The sequence below is a fragment of the Haliaeetus albicilla genome, chromosome 25 (genome assembly GCF_947461875.1).
Source record: "Haliaeetus albicilla chromosome 25, bHalAlb1.1, whole genome shotgun sequence".
Lineage (NCBI taxonomy): Eukaryota > Metazoa > Chordata > Aves > Accipitriformes > Accipitridae > Haliaeetus > Haliaeetus albicilla.
In genome coordinates, this window is record NC_091507.1 from 10,915,711 (window position 1) to 10,933,188 (window position 17,478).

Consider the following 17,478-nt stretch of genomic DNA (forward strand, 5'->3'; position numbering starts at 1 on the left):
TTAAAAGGTGGCATTTGATGTGCTCTGGCCTAAATTTTTTTGAGATGACTCTCTGAAGAGTTTCTGAGTTTCTGGTCAAAACATAAGGGATGTCAACTCTGGGTCCAATTTTATGAAATCAGAGCATTCAAATAGGCATTTGAATTTTCAGTTTGACAAGTATCAGTCAGGTTACTTTAGTTATCACCAACCTTTGCAATGTAGTAGCCAAAGTATCACAATGGTGCATGTGACCTCTGAAATTTAGACTTGCTCTTTTTTTTTTTTTACATAAGGTAAAATATGAAGCTGCTTTGGCTGGTAATTTTCTTCTTTATTTTCTGAAAATCAATGTTCATACCACCTCTCAGGGGGCACATTTTCACAGGGCAAGGACAGATGATGTTTTTAATGGGTTCTGTGCAGCAAGTGTGGCAGAGCTTATTATTATTGTCTCATAGGGTGCATTGAAAAGTAACACTTAATAAAAAGGACCACAGGAAGCCAACATCAAGTGGTACCTTTATTAAATACGAAGCATCTGTGGTTTACACAATTTGGGGAAAAAACGAAGCTCAGTTTTATCCTTTGTCTATTCCTTTAAATCCATCAGGGAAGAAATTACAAAGCTGCTTAGGGTCCTAAATACAGATAGACATTCAGATCCACCATGGGAACTTGAGCATTGCAGTGCAGCACATTGCAGCATCTGACCTTCAGGTGCCAGCCTTCCTAGAAGCAGTCATCCAGCTGGGGTATCCAGGGTTCATATGTAAAACAGGGTATTGAGTGTGCCTGGATAAAACAGCCCTGTTTGGGACTATAGGTACTTTCTGTAGGAGCTCCAGGGATTTTTTGTCAACTGGAATCCACAGTCCTGCTGGCATCTGATACATAAGCCAAGATTTTTAAAAATAATAATAAAAAAAATGTCACAATACATTCCAGCTCCAGACACAAGAAAAAGTAGGTGAACCTACAACATCCACCTGGTGAACAGGATCTTTAATCTCTGCAGACAGTGATGATACAGATAATGCATATGGAGAGTGGTTCAGTTCAGCAAATGTGGCTTTAGTGAGGTGAACAGGTCTCTGTACTTCAATGAAGTGTGATCTACATCCAAGTTGAAATCAGTTACTCGCTTTTAGATGTCCAGTGCCATTTGGGCAGCTCTGAGGCATTCTGCCTGATCTCCAGATGCCCTTCCAAGACTTGTGTGACACTCATCAGGCCTGTGTGATACCTGCCCGTGTCTTGCAGGTTTCTCAGGTGCTCACCCCAGAGCACCTCTCATGGCACCAAATGTGGGCAAATAACTCAAGCTCTCTGTTGGCTATTACAGGAGCTTGAACAGTCAGTGTATAAATCAGCTGCCTACTGCTAGATAGTCACCTAGCATCTTTTTAGGAATTGTGGGAAATCCCACTGGGTCTCCAAATGTCACATCCATCATCCACACACAGATATTTCAGATGCTCTAAGGCAAGTCATATGGCACTAGGTTTCTATGTTTTAGCAGCTGAACTCCAATCCTGCTTCACATGCTGTAGGCTGACATAGCTGAAACCTAAATCTAGGGGTCTGAATTTGAATCTGAATCCCACCTTCAGCCTTTTTTTTTTTCTTCCACAAAAGCTGGCTGACAGGAGCACCAGCACTGATCTCTTCTGAATGGACGGTGCAATTTCCTGCTCTGCCACCACTTCTCTTTGGCTGCTGTCTCTGCTCCTCCTGATGCAGGTTATTGCTCTGAAAGGCAATTTTTTCCATTTCAAAAAACTAGAGTGCTGTTTTCTCTGTTCCCCTGTTCTGCATGCTCTGCAGATACAGAAGGTTAACTGCAGGCTGCAGTAAGAAGCAAGTGGTAGTTTCCAATGCTTTAGAGCTTGGATAGGTTGTACGTTACAGTACAGTATGTGCTGCCACTTCACATGGGAGGCAGTAGTTGGTAGCTTGGGTTTTCCTCTCTGTTGAGGTACCAGGACAGCTGGGAGCAGAGGGACCAGCTGGCTCTGCAGCTCTTTTCTATTGTTGCAGGAGATTCTCTGCTGTAATGGGGATGTAGTCCATTGACCGTGTGGCTTGGTGAACTTCAACCTCTTCCAGTTAATCCTCTAAAAGAGAACAGAAGGGTAACTTCAACTCTCAGAGTGGTTGTTTCAGTGTATTTGAAGGATCATCTGAAAAAAAATGGTCTTTGAAAGCATTTGGGGCACATTTTGAAACTTAATTTTCAAAATGAAGGCTAGGCTGCAATGTAATCAGGTCAGCCCAGGGGTGAGATATGCAACTGAGAGTTATTACAAACTGTGCTGTTTCAGTTGATTGCAAGACAAATCAGGACATTTTACCAACTCATAACTCTCTTCAGGAGTTTCAGACTTCTTGTGAAGAGAAAAAATTCTGCTTGGAACCACTAGCTCAGTGAGCCTGAAATACTTCATTCAAAGCATCTGGGACTCAGTGCAGTTCCTCTGGAGCCAGAACAGGTTTGTGCCTATCCCAGAGCTATAGATCCTGAGAGCATCAGGGTTAACATCTTGACATCCCACCAAGAGATCTGCTGTGGGCCTGAGAATACTAAAAACCCCTGCAACTGCTCTCATATATCAATATTACAGTTATTTTTAGTCAAACTGACAAGAATGTAATTTTCACAGAACAGTTGCTGGCTCTGGGGAATTTTTGCTTCATAGGAAATTTTTATAAAAGTTGGTTTTAATCTGATTTGAATTAAGATCATATGTCAAAAACTTCCTTGTGCACTGAAACTTCTGTTTTATTGGCCATTCTGAGACAGGAAATCATACTGGGAAAGGGCAGTCTGAGCACAATTGAAATTAATGATATCTCTGCTTTTACCAAGCCATGTCTGGAGTTACCATGCTCTTAGAACCAGTATGCATTCACTCATTGATACTGGATAATTCCCTCCCATTCAGCTATTAAATCACCCAGAGTCAGCCAAAGGTATATGAAAGTAATTGGTTCAGTCTCAGTGCTTCATCTAAAACCATGTATTAAAGATAAAGTGACTGAACGTGTTTTTCATTAATTTTATTAAAAGTAATAAATAAGCAGGAATCAAATTAAAGAGGACAAAATAGTTAAGCCTCCTACAAATACTCCCCAATCACTTAGGACTTAATCAGTGCAAATATCAAAATATGGTCAAAATAAAATCATGTAACAATTTATCAGCACCACTAGCAGTAAATCCTCAGATTAGACAAAACCATCAAATGAACACTGCAAATAATCACTCCTAAATCCTAAAGCAAGAAATTCAGGGAGGTAACCATTCATTTAGTTCCAGAACACGATCGACTACAGATGTGGCATAAATGTTTAGCTGGGCAAATATTTTAGCATAAAAAGCAAATGAGCACAAATCTATATTACAATCTCAGAAGCCAATTAATGTTTTCTTCTTGGAAGTTCACCATCAAGTACAGATGCTAATCAGCCTGCTCTTTCTCTTTTCTCTCCCAGGGAATATAAATGTTACAAGGTATTTTGATGAGCACATATTTCAGTAGCTCTTTCACTGATCCACCACTGACAAAACCCTAGGAAAAACACAATGTGTGATTGGAAGGGAAAGCATTCTAGTTTAGTATGGAAATATTCTCTGGTACTTTCCTCTGTGGCTACAAGGATTCCAAACTGTATTCTCCCAAAAAACAGAGTTAAATGATTAATATAAAAAGATATTCAACATTTCAGTTCTTGTAGTATTTAGCCCTACTTGCTATGAGGAACTGCCATTGCAGTTAGACGTATTTCTGATGTTCATTTTCTGACTGAAAAATGTCTTTACATTGGTTTGTCCCCATTTCAGGCTGAAGAATCAGTGCTGTCATTTCTCTTGGGGATTTTGGGAGGGAAAGTTGCAAAGTGATAGCTGGTGCCTGCAAAGGTACCTCAGGGCCCACAGGGACTTAGTCTATGGTGGATGGTTCATCCTTATCCCACCTTTGCAGTATGCATCCTTGGTCCTTAGTAAAACGGTGATGTCATGTACCTGAAACAGGATCTGATGTCAATATAGTGACTACACTGCAGTCTGTAGCTAATTACAGAAGTCCCTTTTGAAGCCACCCGTCTCTTTCACATCTCCTGATTTTGACTTCCACCCACAAACAAAGGAAGAACATCAGGTGAATCTTGCAGAAAGGAATCTAAGATGTGAATTTGAAGTTTCACTTCAGCTTCTGGAACTGGTGACAAAACAGCACTTCACCATCTGATGGGCCAGCACAGCATTTGAGCAGCCCCTCCAGAGAGCAGTCCAATAAACCATTCCCTCCCTTTACCCCTATCAAACATCTGTGTACACCCCAGAATAAATCTGAATAGATTTAATGACAGCTGTCAAATGAGCTCATTTGTAATTGAGAATTAAGGTGGGCTAGCTAGCTGCCCACAGTCTTGGTTAACAAGACATTTCTTACACTTGAAGGTCCCAACATTTTCTCCCTTCTAGAACCACAGCACAATTTTTAAATGTTAAATAAACTAAAGCCATTGAGGTTTATATAAATCTACATTTGTATAAAGACCATGTTTCACTTATCCTAAACAGTCTGTTATAGATTATAATCTTTTCTCTTACCTCCTAATCTCTTTTTTCTACATGTTTTGTAATTTCTCAAAGGGAAGAATTTTTGGTATTCAAATTAACTTGATGTTAGTGTTTAAACTTTAGATGCTTAGCTCCCGCTTTGTGAAATCCACAGCCCTGATGGGGCCAGTCTGGCTACTGGTGCCTGCAGAGAAATTGCAGTTTTATACTACAAAGTGCTGCTAATAGAGGTGAAATGATATGCCAGAAGCAGGGATGTATGTCCAAAGATTCCTCTCTCCCAAATTCATGTTTTCGCAGTTATCATATCATTTCTGAGAGCACAGCTGGCCCAGATTGGGTTTAGCGACCCTGACTTTACGGTACGCAATTTTTAATTATGGAATGAATAGTACGGTCAGGAATGTAAGCAAGCTCTGCAGGCAGAGACCAACCTTTTCCCCTCTCTTACCATTACTGTGTGCCCTAACCACTGGACACAGATCCTTTTTGTTTGCTTTCCTGGAAATTCCCAGAATTCCTAATCCTGGGAATCCTGTTATTTTTAGTTGCATAATGGCCAGTTACCAATAGGTGACATCAGTGGGGGTCCTTCATCAAATCTCCTTTAACTTGTCTTCTTTCCAGTTTGATAGTGGAAGTGAGTGACATGAATTACCTGCTCTGTGGGATGTGGATTTCGAACTTTTCTGCTTTAAGAGGTGGGCTACTGTGGAGAAGGGGGAAACAGCACCTGCTCATTCTGCCCAGGAACATTTAGGAGTGTGCTTTCAGCTCTGGGTTTTGAATGACATGAGAAGGGTGCCTTGCAGTCCCAATTCACATACCTAAGCTCTAGAGTGGAGCAAAAATTTCTGACCTATTCCAGGATTTAGCATTTAGCTGTAGGTTTTTCCCTGCTTGCCACAAAAAAATTTTTGGACAACCTCCAATCTAATGTGCTCTCTGTGCACTCACTAGGAACTGTAGGTGCTTTGCGATACAGCTCAGGCTCAGGCACCTGAAAATGTAAACTTGGTGCTTTAAGGCACCAAAGTCTTTTACTGGATCTGGCTCAAGGTGACTGTGAATGAAAAGTTTACCAAAGCATCAACATCAAGATGACCATAGGAAGCAATATAACCCATATTCAAACTCTTGTATGAGCTTATATTTTAAGTGAAAAAGAATTTTAAAGAAACCAAAGCAGCTCTAGTGTGGGTTTGTGTCAGGTCCTGATGCAGTGCTCAAAATTAAAGTGGATTTTTCTTTCTGTAGTATTTCAGTCATGTTTTCCCTCACCAAGACTTCAGCTGAAACTGCCAAGACCCACAGTCCTTGTCAGAAATTACCTGAACTGAGAACAGAATGACAGGGTTCAGGTGGAAAATATATACTGCAGTGCTGTCGCGACAGGAGAGTACTCTAAATGCAAAGTGTCCCATCTTTGCGAATAATACAGACAAAGGAAAAAACTTAGTCTTGCCATACCAACTTAGATGAATGACATCTGGCACTGTCCAGGTGTTCATATAAACATATCTGATTGTTCCTGACTTTTTAAAAAGCATCAGTTCTTATAAATCAAAGATAATCACTTAGCATTTACCTGAAAGGTTAAGTTGTATCTTAACTGTGAACTGCAAGTACTTACCTAGAAAAGATTTCTGGTGGAAAATGACGAGAAAAAAGTAACAGCTTTAGAGGTGTGAGGCAGACCTTTCTGAATGTAAACATTTCTTAATTTAGCTGGACTTTCATTTCAGGCTTGATTTCTAGCACTTACGCAATCACAGCTATCAGTCCTCAGTGCCAGGGTGCTATTCTCGAATTACAGTGATCTGAAGCAGAAGACAGATGGGACAGATACCTCTGCAACACTGAGAGAAGTGGAAATGCTTTGCCAAAGACCAGACTCTTCCCTGTCATGTGAGCTGGAGCATGTGCTGCCACAGATGGGCAGAGTGGCAACTGCAACGCCTTCAGCTTCCCCAGAAGATGCTCTTCAGCTGTCAAGTATTGCGTAACAGTTCCTAGTTTTTAGCTGATAGAGCTGTGCACCAGGACCTGACACAAACCCGCACTAGAGCTGCTTCAGGTCACCTCTCCATTATCTTCTCCCTGCCATGATCTGTCACCAAAGTGAAGCCCCAGATCACTGGAATTTATGGGTCCTCAGAGGAGCTGCAGTTCCCAGTGGCGGATACTTGCTGAGGTGCTGTTCCTTATTCTTCAGCCAAACTGGACCACATCCAGATGTTCCCGCTGTTGGGCTTGCTTTACGTGGTAAAGAGGTGCTGTAAATCCTTCTCAGTGATATCTGATGCCTGGAAGGCAAGTCTTCCAGATGCTAACAGCCACTTAATTTCTTTCTCCTGCTGTGCTGGAACAGAGGCTTAATAGTGATGCAGCTACCAGCTGAACCAGGATGTAGATTCAAAAGCCTGGATTTTTGAACAGGCTCTAAAATAAAGGTGTTTTTCCTAACTATATGGCAAAGCAGTTTATATTTGTCGGATTCAATTGAGAGACTGATGAAACCTGTTAGCACAGCAATGATTCCAGGTACAATGTGAATAAAAGACATGAATTTTGAGCAGTTTTACTGCAATGTTTAATGAACAGATTGTCCTAGGATTTAAAATGTTATTAATTAAGGACCTCAATTACCAGTAAGTACTGTTTGTCTTGTTATTATAACCATTGCCTGTAAAGGGTATCATTGCTAAGAGTCATGTTCCATGCCATACTGAGTCATAATATTTAGGAGTATAAATAAAACTAAACAGTGCAACCTTCTCCCTAGGTTAGAAAGAAAACACAATTAATACATTAATGACAGCAAGAAAGGACTGCCAGTCAGGGTAGTTTTGAAAGTATTATTGCTACAAGAAAAGATATTATAATATGAAGCCATTAATAGCTATTAGAAACTTCCATCATGATTTCAATTACCTTTATAGTAATACTTGGACATAGTTTTCTGCAAAAAGACAGGTAGAAAATGTTAATTTGATATGCTTAGTCATTTTAAGCCATAGTTCCCTTACAACAGTATTTAGCTCTCAGCTACACAAGTGTAAGGAAGCATCTAACCTTTAAATTGTCTTTAAGTGAGTTTCCTGTGGAGATAAAACAGAAAGAAAGCTATAAAATCCAATCTTGGTAATGGATTGCTAGACCAGTGTTTCCCCAATGAATTTTGCAGCCACCATGATGTTGGCTATCATTTGGACAGTTACTGTCTGGCTGCTATTTAGAGGTATATATATATTGTTACACCAGAGAATAGTTACAGAAGTTAATAACAGAACTAAATTAACACTCACCTTTGCACTGAAGTGGGAAACAGTTTTAAAAGTTAGGAACATATCCTGAGTTGGTATATGTCTCCTTATATCAGCCAAAGACAAGAGAAGAAAATAATACAGCAGAAGAAGCTGGTGTTGGCTAATATGTAAACCAAAGTATTTAGATTCTACCTGTGCTGTACTGAGATTCATATTAAAAAGCATCAGGTGGCCAGGAGACTTACATAAATTATTGCTGGTCTGCAAACCTGGCTTTGTAGAGCTCCTTCATCACATGCCTATAGTAGCTGTTGTGTGTTCCTTGTAAAATAGTGACCACAATAATCAGAAGCCACACTGTGAGCAGATTATTTCACTGGTCTAGCTGCAGTACCAAAAAAAGCTGCATGAATTTTTTTAATTTACCTTGATTACAGAGGAACTTGGGAAGGTTTCCACACAAGGAGTCTTTGGGAAACACAGTGGAGGCTCTAACTCAATAAAATGTCAGTAGAAGAGATTAGGGAACAAATCACAAAATTAATGTTAATAAATTGCAAGGTCTTGATGGTATTCACACAAGAGCTCTCAAAAAGTGGAACATTTGAACTGATGCATAACTTTAAGCTTACAATTGCTTCCATATTACAGTACCAGGCTACTGTGGCACCACTTTTGGAAAGGAATCCAGGTTACATGCAATGAAATACCAAGCAATAAGCCTGTATGAGGACGAGAATTACATGGATACATACTAATTCCTTGGGAAGAATTAACACAGATTTTTGTAAAGGCAAGTGCCAAAGGCAAGTCCCATCTGACATAATTACTACATTATGCTGGAAACAAAGAAGATGGACAAAGAAGATATGATTGCTGTATGTGATTGGTTTTCTAAAAGCATTTTGACAAGATTCCTCACCAAAAGCTCTTAAAGAAGGTACCACGAAACAAGGGGACATGCCCCCATATCAATAAAGAGAAAGGGGAATAAATGCTCAGGATTCAAGCTGAAGAAACTAATCAGCAAAGGAAGTTATTCAGGATAAAAAAGATAAGGGTAAAGGTAAGGTATAAAGATAATAAAGAACTGCAGAAGGCCCTAATGACATGGCATAGATGATAAAATAGCGATGAAACTCAATAGGACAGCTTCTGTGCAAGGAATAACTTAAATAGATACAGACTGTTCAGCCTGAAAAAGAGACAACTGAGAAGGTACATATGATACAAGTCTATAAAATCTTTGCTGGCATGGGGCAGGGATGTGGGAAACAATTCCAGTGTAAGAACTAGACAGTCCACAAGTAAGCCAGCAGGAGGAAAATTCAAAGCAGTGGTGAGGAAGTGACTTTCCAGATAATACATGGTTAAACCAAAGATTACAGCAAGGTGCTGAGGCTGCTAGCTTATGAGTCTTCAAAGAGTTACCATATGAAGTTATGGGAGAAGATCCCACAGCATGGTCTGAAATACAAAGACCCCACCACACCTTCTGATGCTCCCGGGGTCACAGATTTCTGCAGGGTGGGCAGGTTCACTGCAAAAGTCTCATGACACCAGATGCTTCATCTTATTCTTGGCCAAGATGTCTTTTGTCAGTCACTGTTTGGTTTTTATAAAGTAAACAAGCAGGAATGAGAGGAGGGAGTGAAGCAGCAGTACATAGGTCTGGAGTAGGGGCTCAGCTCTTCCCCCAGCCTGGCAATGCCTCCTCCTGGGCAAGGCGCTGGGGAGGCAGGGAGGTGGAGTAAACCCGGGGAGCCCCAGGGACTGTCTGTCTCAGGAAGGGATGCCCAGCCTGCATCATGCCATGCGATGTTCAGCAGTAACAGTGATTTGAAGGTGTGCATAATACCAATAAATGAAGATGCAGATAAGTAGCTACAATGACATATTGATATGTTAAAATAATTTCAGAATTGCAAGCTATTATACTGTTGCACCAGCATTTGGTGTATTAGCATTCTGTTGAGCTCTGAATTTGTTTCCAGTAAGTCTAATATGTTAAAGCTCCTTGTGTTTCTCAGACTGTTTTGCAATTAAGAACATGGTGCTGTTTCTTGTCTAATAGCTGACATAAGCTGGAATGAAGAGTGACATTTTCATTTGAAATTAACAAAAATCAAGATCCTTTAATGGGTAAAAGAGAAGCTGCAGCCCCCTCAGAGACAACAATCACCTTCAGAAAGCCCTTGATAAAGATAAAGCAAAGCTTAAAAACATTTACTATACAATATTACATTTTTATTAGATTCTCCCGATTAATTTTAGTCATCAGAGACAAGAAATATATTGTTGCTCCCATTGGTTGCTCCTGTTTGCAAAAATGACCAATCTGGAAAGTATATAATGGAAATCTGTTTCTGCCTAGTTCTATCTGAGAAGAGAGTGGACAGCAAAAATCTTTGGGATTATCTATTAATATTTTTTTTTCCTAAGAGTACATCTTCTGCTGTCATATCTGGTTTAGTTTCCACTGATGTCAAGAATGACTTTTTCAAGTTTTTTTGGTGGAAAACCAGACCAAAGACTAAGAGATGTTATGACCTAGGTTTTCATAGTCATTTAGATTAAATCTTCTGATGCTCAAGGGTAGAGTAAAAGCTGCAGCAGCTCCCTGTTGTGACTGCCTGAATCCTCCTAACACTCACTTTCACAAAACAATTATTTTCACAGACACGCTCTTCTGGTCTTTTCCTTTAATTTTGGTAGAACCATTCAGTAGCTGTTTTAAACATATGTCCTGCTTGCTTTAGCATATTGCCTTTTTTGTGCTGGTATCTGTTATATTTCATCTTCCTTTCACTAGTTCTCTCTTTTCATCACCAAAGAAGTGGTACCTTGTTATGTCCTTACCTAACAGTCTCTTCTAGCTCTTGAAATACTCATCAGACACTCGTGTGGTTTATCATCTGCTCCCTTTGCCTAAATATTCTGTCACCCTTTTGACCCAGTCATATTTAGACTTTTAAAATCTGCCTTCCTAAGTCACTGCTTTGCTGGTAAATGCAACTAAAATTAGAGTTTCAATCCTAATATGAAATGATGGCTCAACAAGAAGAAGAGGAAGTGCTAGAGTCACAAATAAACACAGCAGTATTTAATTCATCTACTAATCAGTTCCTTATGATTTTAAAAGATCTAAAACAGTCTGGCACTGAGTGACAGATGTTCAACCACTGCATCCAGGCTCTGAAGATATTGCAGCTGCACTGTGAAAAAAATAGTATGTGGGCTCTCCCCAGATGCAAATATAATGTAAATGCAAATTTATACATATAGTCAGAGGCTATGTGCAGACTTTTGTGTGCAATCTTATTTGCTGCAATTCCAATCAATGTGATTCTGTTGGATGAAAATCATGAACACTGGAGCTATTAATCATATAGAAAAAAGGGTCACCAACACATCTGACCTCCACAGTGCCAACGAATATGAAATGTGAAGGCAGTAATTCTGGATGCTGCAGGAATGCTGATTGCAGAGCCTTCATGCCTGATAGTAATCCTGAGATATGCCATTTATTATGTCATATCTGATAAGGCCTCTAGCACCTGGTTTTAAATTCGCTCCCTTCCCCCATCTGACTTCTGTCTGACTAGATCTGTTAGCAAAGAGTCTCATAACACCCCATGATTAAATTTTACATATGTAAAAAATTACTGATTTCCCAGACACCTACTGATTTAGACAGCTGGTGGCTTTTGTCAACTATGATGTTGCATAGATACGTGATCTGTGTCATTGTGATGAAACTTGTAGCATGATGTGAAATATCTCTCATGATGTGCAGATAAACCCCAGATTGGAAAGTGCATGAATTCAAACAGCATTAATAAAATGGGACCAAACGATTTGCTATTGACTGTTTTATCGATCACTTCTGCTCCAGTGATTTAGCTATAGAGTGCATTAGAAGTTAATTATTTTCTTGTAGCACTTATAATGCTAATCAAATATGGACTGCTTGCAAGCAAATTGGTTTCACGCACTGAAGTGATAGCACAGTCAACAGGCGCCAGTCTGTCTAACCATCAGTCCCACAGAACATCAGTTTAACTTTAGCAAAAGCTCATGTGAATGCTGGTTTTCTCCCTATAAGTTATTTTATGCTAAGACAATAATCTTGAAGTGTGACTGATATGTTGCAGACTGTCACGCTGAGTACTGGTGACTTTCAAGTTGACTCTGATTTTGATTTTTGCCTTGATAGTCCTGTTTTTTCTATTTCATGTCCTTGAAGGATAGATGTTTCTGGGAGGCTTCCTAGAGAAATACTCTTAGGAAAGAAAACAAACTTAAGATACACCTGAAGAGTATTATTATTGTCATTTAACTAAAAATTAGAAAGGTAAAATGACATATGCTTTTCTAGGTCACCTATGTCTGTCATCTAATGATTGCCTCACTGCTTGGAGATCTCATGTATTTTAAAGAACTGTCCAGGAGGTTGTTTGCTCCCTTTGCAGAAAATTAAATTTGCAGTGCTAAGACCGGTCAAAAAGCCCAACTGGCTGGTGCTCAGTCTTGCTGTAGTGTTTGCTGTACCTACTTGTTAAAACTGAGAAAGGCATTGTAGGTTACTGCAGGTATACAATAGCGTGAACATCCAAGGCAAGCTCTTGTGGTTATACTACCTTTTCAGGGGGCTTGAGGAATAATAATGAAGACATCTCAGCAAAAACAAGGAAGTCTATTTTTTCCCAATGGTTCTATTAATTTCAGTTTCAAAATACAAGATTGCTTAAAGGGAGAATCTTACAGTCCTTATCCTGAGAAAGTGCCGAGTATCACCTTTCAGAAAGCAAGACTTTACTGAGATTTCTCAATCTGGGCTAAAATTTCTGGCAATCAACACCTGCTAGGAAAAATTTATTCTGGATAGAAACTAAGAGAAAGGATGTCTGCACTTTTTTGTTATCTCCTAGATAGAAGAAGTAGATTTTGTTCATAGACTTACTTAGCATGTTTAGTCTGCTGTGGCAGGGGGAGTGTTAATAGTGCAACCAAACCCAAAAAAACCAAAGTCAATGAACCAAAAAAACCCCACACATAAACTGCACAATAGCAAAAACATTGCTTCGAGCCTTTGGGGCTGAAAAGCAGCTGACCTTAATCATTTAGCCAAGGAACATAGAAAGGGAAGGCATAACACAGATTTAAAGAAAATACCATTGGGCTATTCAGGATCTTCTGGGCCATGTTAAGATCCACAAACCATCTGCGGCACGTCATGCAGTCTTCCTCTATATGCAAGGGAAGTTGTACAATATTACAGTTTTAGAAATATTTCAATTGTCTCTTGCTAAGAGGAAACAAAAAAATTGAAGATTTCTGCTGCTGGCAAAAAGAGAGTGTGGCAGGTAGATCTCATACCAGAGTGACATCACTCAAATATTTCTACTAGCTTCAAGCGACACAGCGTCAAAAGAGCAAAATCTTATTATTCTATTCATTTGAGTGCTGCAGTATCCTGAAAACATGCCAGTCATGGCAATAGGCCACTCGGTTTGCATTTTTTTCTTGTAAAGTTTCTATGATTAACTGCGGGGGACATCATGCTTTGAATTAGTCTTTTTAGATAATGCATGTGTTTATTAGCACAAGGTCTACAGTGCTGTGAATCCCATACCTTCGGCACCTGCATAAAGCAGCCCTAGTGCAGGGAAGGCAGGTCAGTGAAGGGAACTGTGGACCCCTGGGCATTTCACAGGGCAAGTGAATCCAGTGGACTTACTGTCCTGTCTCTCATTACTGAGGATGTTTCCTCTTTGGATCTGTGGTTGGCTGCCAAATAAACTTTTTTGGCACAGAGCATTCATACTAGAGGAAGGAGAGGGATCATGTACTGCTTCTTTAAGCTGTACCAGAAGAAGATGAAGGCTATAAAGAGGCAAAGGAAGCTGAAATTTTAAGACGGAAGAGAGAGACAGACCGCAAGCCCTGATTTAGGTAGATTTCTTAATTAGAAAAAAAAGATATCTCCTGTGTTGGTAGGGGTTTTTTCCCCTCATTTCCCTGTTAAGAATGTTGTATTATAGAAAGTGGCTTTTCTCTCTGATTCCTTAGCCCCAGAAGGTGCTAAAATACTATTTAAGGTTGTGTATAACATCTTAAACAGAACAGGAAAAAATCCTTCAGACTGAGCTGCATCAGAACTCCAGTGCGTCCTTCTATGGTATTTCCAGCTGTGGAAGACAACATATATTCATGTCATGTTCATCTTTGGGAAACACAGAATTCCTTCATTACCCATTTAAGATTAGGTCACTTATGCTGCAGATATTCATAATGGACCACTTCTGCCCATTCACATGAAGGTTAGCATCTTCTAAGAGAATTAGAAGCTAAAGAACAGATACCTTATTTATAAATCCCTGTATGAGTGATTTATATTAAACAATGAAGGGACATTTATATGTAGCTTACAGCATCTGTTTAGTTGGTGAAAAGATAAATATTGTAATCAACATTTCAGACTGATGATTCTTCCCAAGAAGACATTCATTTCCATCAGTAACGAGCTAGAAGGTAAAACTGCCTCGAGCTTCACTTGACTGGCAACTTCAGTGGCTTGGTCAAGAGCAAAGTGAGGTGAAAAATTCTGAGGGGCAGGGAGGAAGCATTACTCTTGGGTTTTTTTTGAATGGTCTGAATTTGTTGATGCTTTGAAGTCAGACTTACCTGCAGGAAAGGCTTGTTCTTTTCAGGAGTTTGTGCTCAGCTTAATCACCCAATTGTTACTGAGCTGGGGACTTCAACAGCTGAGCACGCTTCAGTAGCAATCATGGAATAAAGTAGACTTCCTTTCCGTTGGGTTCAGCGCTGCGTACCAATGGGACTGAGGAAAATTGCATGAATTTCGGGTGGCACCAGCTGGGGCTTGCTTGGTTCCCCAGCCCCACCACACTGCCTGCCAGGCAGCGGGCAGGAGCCTGCTCCCTCTGGAAACCTCAGTGCTCTGTGCCCTCAGACAGGGAAATCCTGTTCTGGGAACAGCTTTTCACATTTGGCTTTTTCATGCCCGGTCCTCACTGGAAAATCTATTGTAAATAACAACGACAGTGACAACAATAATAATAAGGAAAAGGAAAAAATACAACTAGTCTGTTATTACCATTGGTTTTATCAAGCCCTTGATTTTCTGTTGAGTCATACTCACAGTCATAGCATGCATGCACGATTTTAAACAATTAATTAATTAACTCATTAATACCTCTGAAAGCTCCTGCCATTGTCATCACATTTTTAGGAGGTCTCTGTTCAAATCCTTGTTGGAATAAATGACTTGCCCATAGAATTTAAACTGTACTGTGTAGCATACTTATTATTTGTTCTTAAATGTCAAGAGAGGCCTTCCTGGAAGCTTGATTATGTTCTTCCAGCCTCTGGCAAAAGATTAGACTGCTATAAGCTTAGACTGTTATCACTAAAGTTGATTATGTTGTGGAAATTTCAGGATCTGACCACATGCTGTTTATTAATAATTTGTACCACTTCAGTATTATGTGGTTAGATGGTGAATTTCAGCAAATAATATGCTTCTCATGCATGTTCCAGATAAGCAGAATTTACACTAGAAACAAACTTGGAACAGAGCATTTCTGGTGAATACTGACAATTATTTGCAACAGGAGAAGATGTATCTTTCTATTGCTGCTTTTCAAGCACCTTCATTAGCATTTCCATTTTTGGAATTAAGAACTTGACTGGGAATATACTTATGTATTGCAGCATTAAGTGATAAATCTGATACAAATACTGCTCACTCATTCAAACAATGACAATAAACACTATTCATTCAAGAGCTGCAGTTAGCAAACTCTACTAAATATTTCAGATCTAACTCGACTGCAGCAAGATGAAGCACAATAACTTCCACTGTTGTAATTGTTCTCTTCACTAAATAAAAACTTGGTATTTTTTGTGGATGTGAAAACAGCAGGCTGTCAATCATATTGCTGTTGGCAAAATTTTTACATATTTGATGGAATGCCAGGATAGGATAGGTCGTATCTTTCACAAATAACAGAAGATAAGAATTTTAAAGCTCTAGAGGTGTATTAGGAAATATAATATGAACATTAGCAACTCACATTTGTATACGGGTATGTGCTACGTATTGAATATATATATTTTGCATTTGCTTTCATATCAGTGACTTAAATCAGAAGCAAGACAGCTGGCTGGAATTAATCAGTATTTTATAGCAGAAATAAGAGGAGAATTTAGAACAAATGTTGGGAAAAAAGTGACCAAAAGGTTTTTTTTTTCATTTCCCCCCTAAAAATGTCATTACTACCCTTTCTTGTTGTAATATATCTTATGCTATACAAGCATGATGAAAATGCTGAAAATCTCTCTTTCACCTTATGTCAGAGATTCCAGTGGATATAGAAACAGGGTTTTTTTCTGTGAATCAAGGGAGTACTTAGCAGTGTATGGGTGTTCTTACTCACCATTTCCTTTGCCCCATAGAATGTATTTTTCTTTCAGAGATGTGAAGAACATCTTTTTTTCCCTCTGTTTTTTTTTTCCTCTCCATAAAGGCAAGGAAGAATAAAGATGGTGTGGGTGATGCTCTTTGTAGCTTAGGGCAAATCTGGAGCATTGACAGTATTAATGGCTCCAAATCAGCAAGAGCTCAGTGTCACTTATAGATAGGTAAAGCCACTAGGCATCATTAGATGACCTAGTCTGACTTCTGAATAACACAGGCACTACACTTGATCCATTCGCCTCTGTTCTGAGATGAATAGCTTGTATTTAACTGAAGAGAAGTATCATCAAGCCTTCATGTGAAGACTTCAAAAGATGAAGACATTGCTACCTCTCTCAGTGTTTTTCCACTGGTGGTTAATCATACTTGCTTTCAGAGGTTTGTGCCATATCTTAAACTTCAAACTTTACATATTTACATAATTTTGACTGGGCTTTTATATTTTTACTTCCTTCTGTCCTTACTGCCCTGCAATGTATCAATGCACCAAGCAAAGATTGCCCCTTCTGGGATAGGCACTAGGGAACAACTATCCCATCTGCTGAAGATGACACTGCTTGGGCAGGGGGTGGGACTAGATGATCTCCAGATCCATGTCCCTTCCAACCTCAGACATCCTCTGGTTCTATGAAGTACTTCCACGTGGTAGAGACTGGGCAAAGTTTTCTGGAGCACAAAGTGAAACCCTCTCAGCTCAGCCACAGACACAGAGATTCACAATCTGATGTGTGAGTCTTTCTTATGACTCAGATGAATATTTTAGGAGACAGAGAGCCCATGGATTAAAAGCTTAGAACAACAAGACAGTTACATGGCTAGATAGAGATTATTTGCCACCCTATTTGACATTTATCCATGAGGGAAAAGCTCACCTATGGCTGCAGGTTTGCTGAGCACACTGCCATGAGACAAGCAGGGGTAACGCTGGTTCTGGAAATGAGGCTGTGAATGTGAAGCCACTTTTCAAATGCTACCCAAATGTGAAGGCTTAGCTCTCTAAATGTAGCTTCTGACTGTTTGCAAGCTCACAGGACTGGGTGACATTTTGGGAAATAAGATAGTCTCAAACCATTATGACATTGACCTGCAATTTCTTTTGCCTTAAACAGGAGTCCAAAAGGTCAATAGTAATATTTTTA

At 39.6% G+C, this 17,478-nt stretch overlaps 1 long non-coding RNA gene across 1 annotated transcript; it reads right to left on the reverse strand.

Annotated features, from left to right (window-relative positions):
* Positions 1 to 1,558: 1,558 nt before the first annotated feature.
* LOC138681875 (uncharacterized) lies at positions 1,559 to 14,495 on the reverse strand. Its single transcript, XR_011322076.1, has 2 exons — positions 4,007 to 14,495; positions 1,559 to 2,096 (listed from the first exon to the last, which is right to left on the reverse strand). It is a non-coding gene; the product is annotated as an uncharacterized lncRNA (long non-coding RNA).
* Between the last annotated feature and the right edge of the window lie 2,983 nt (positions 14,496 to 17,478).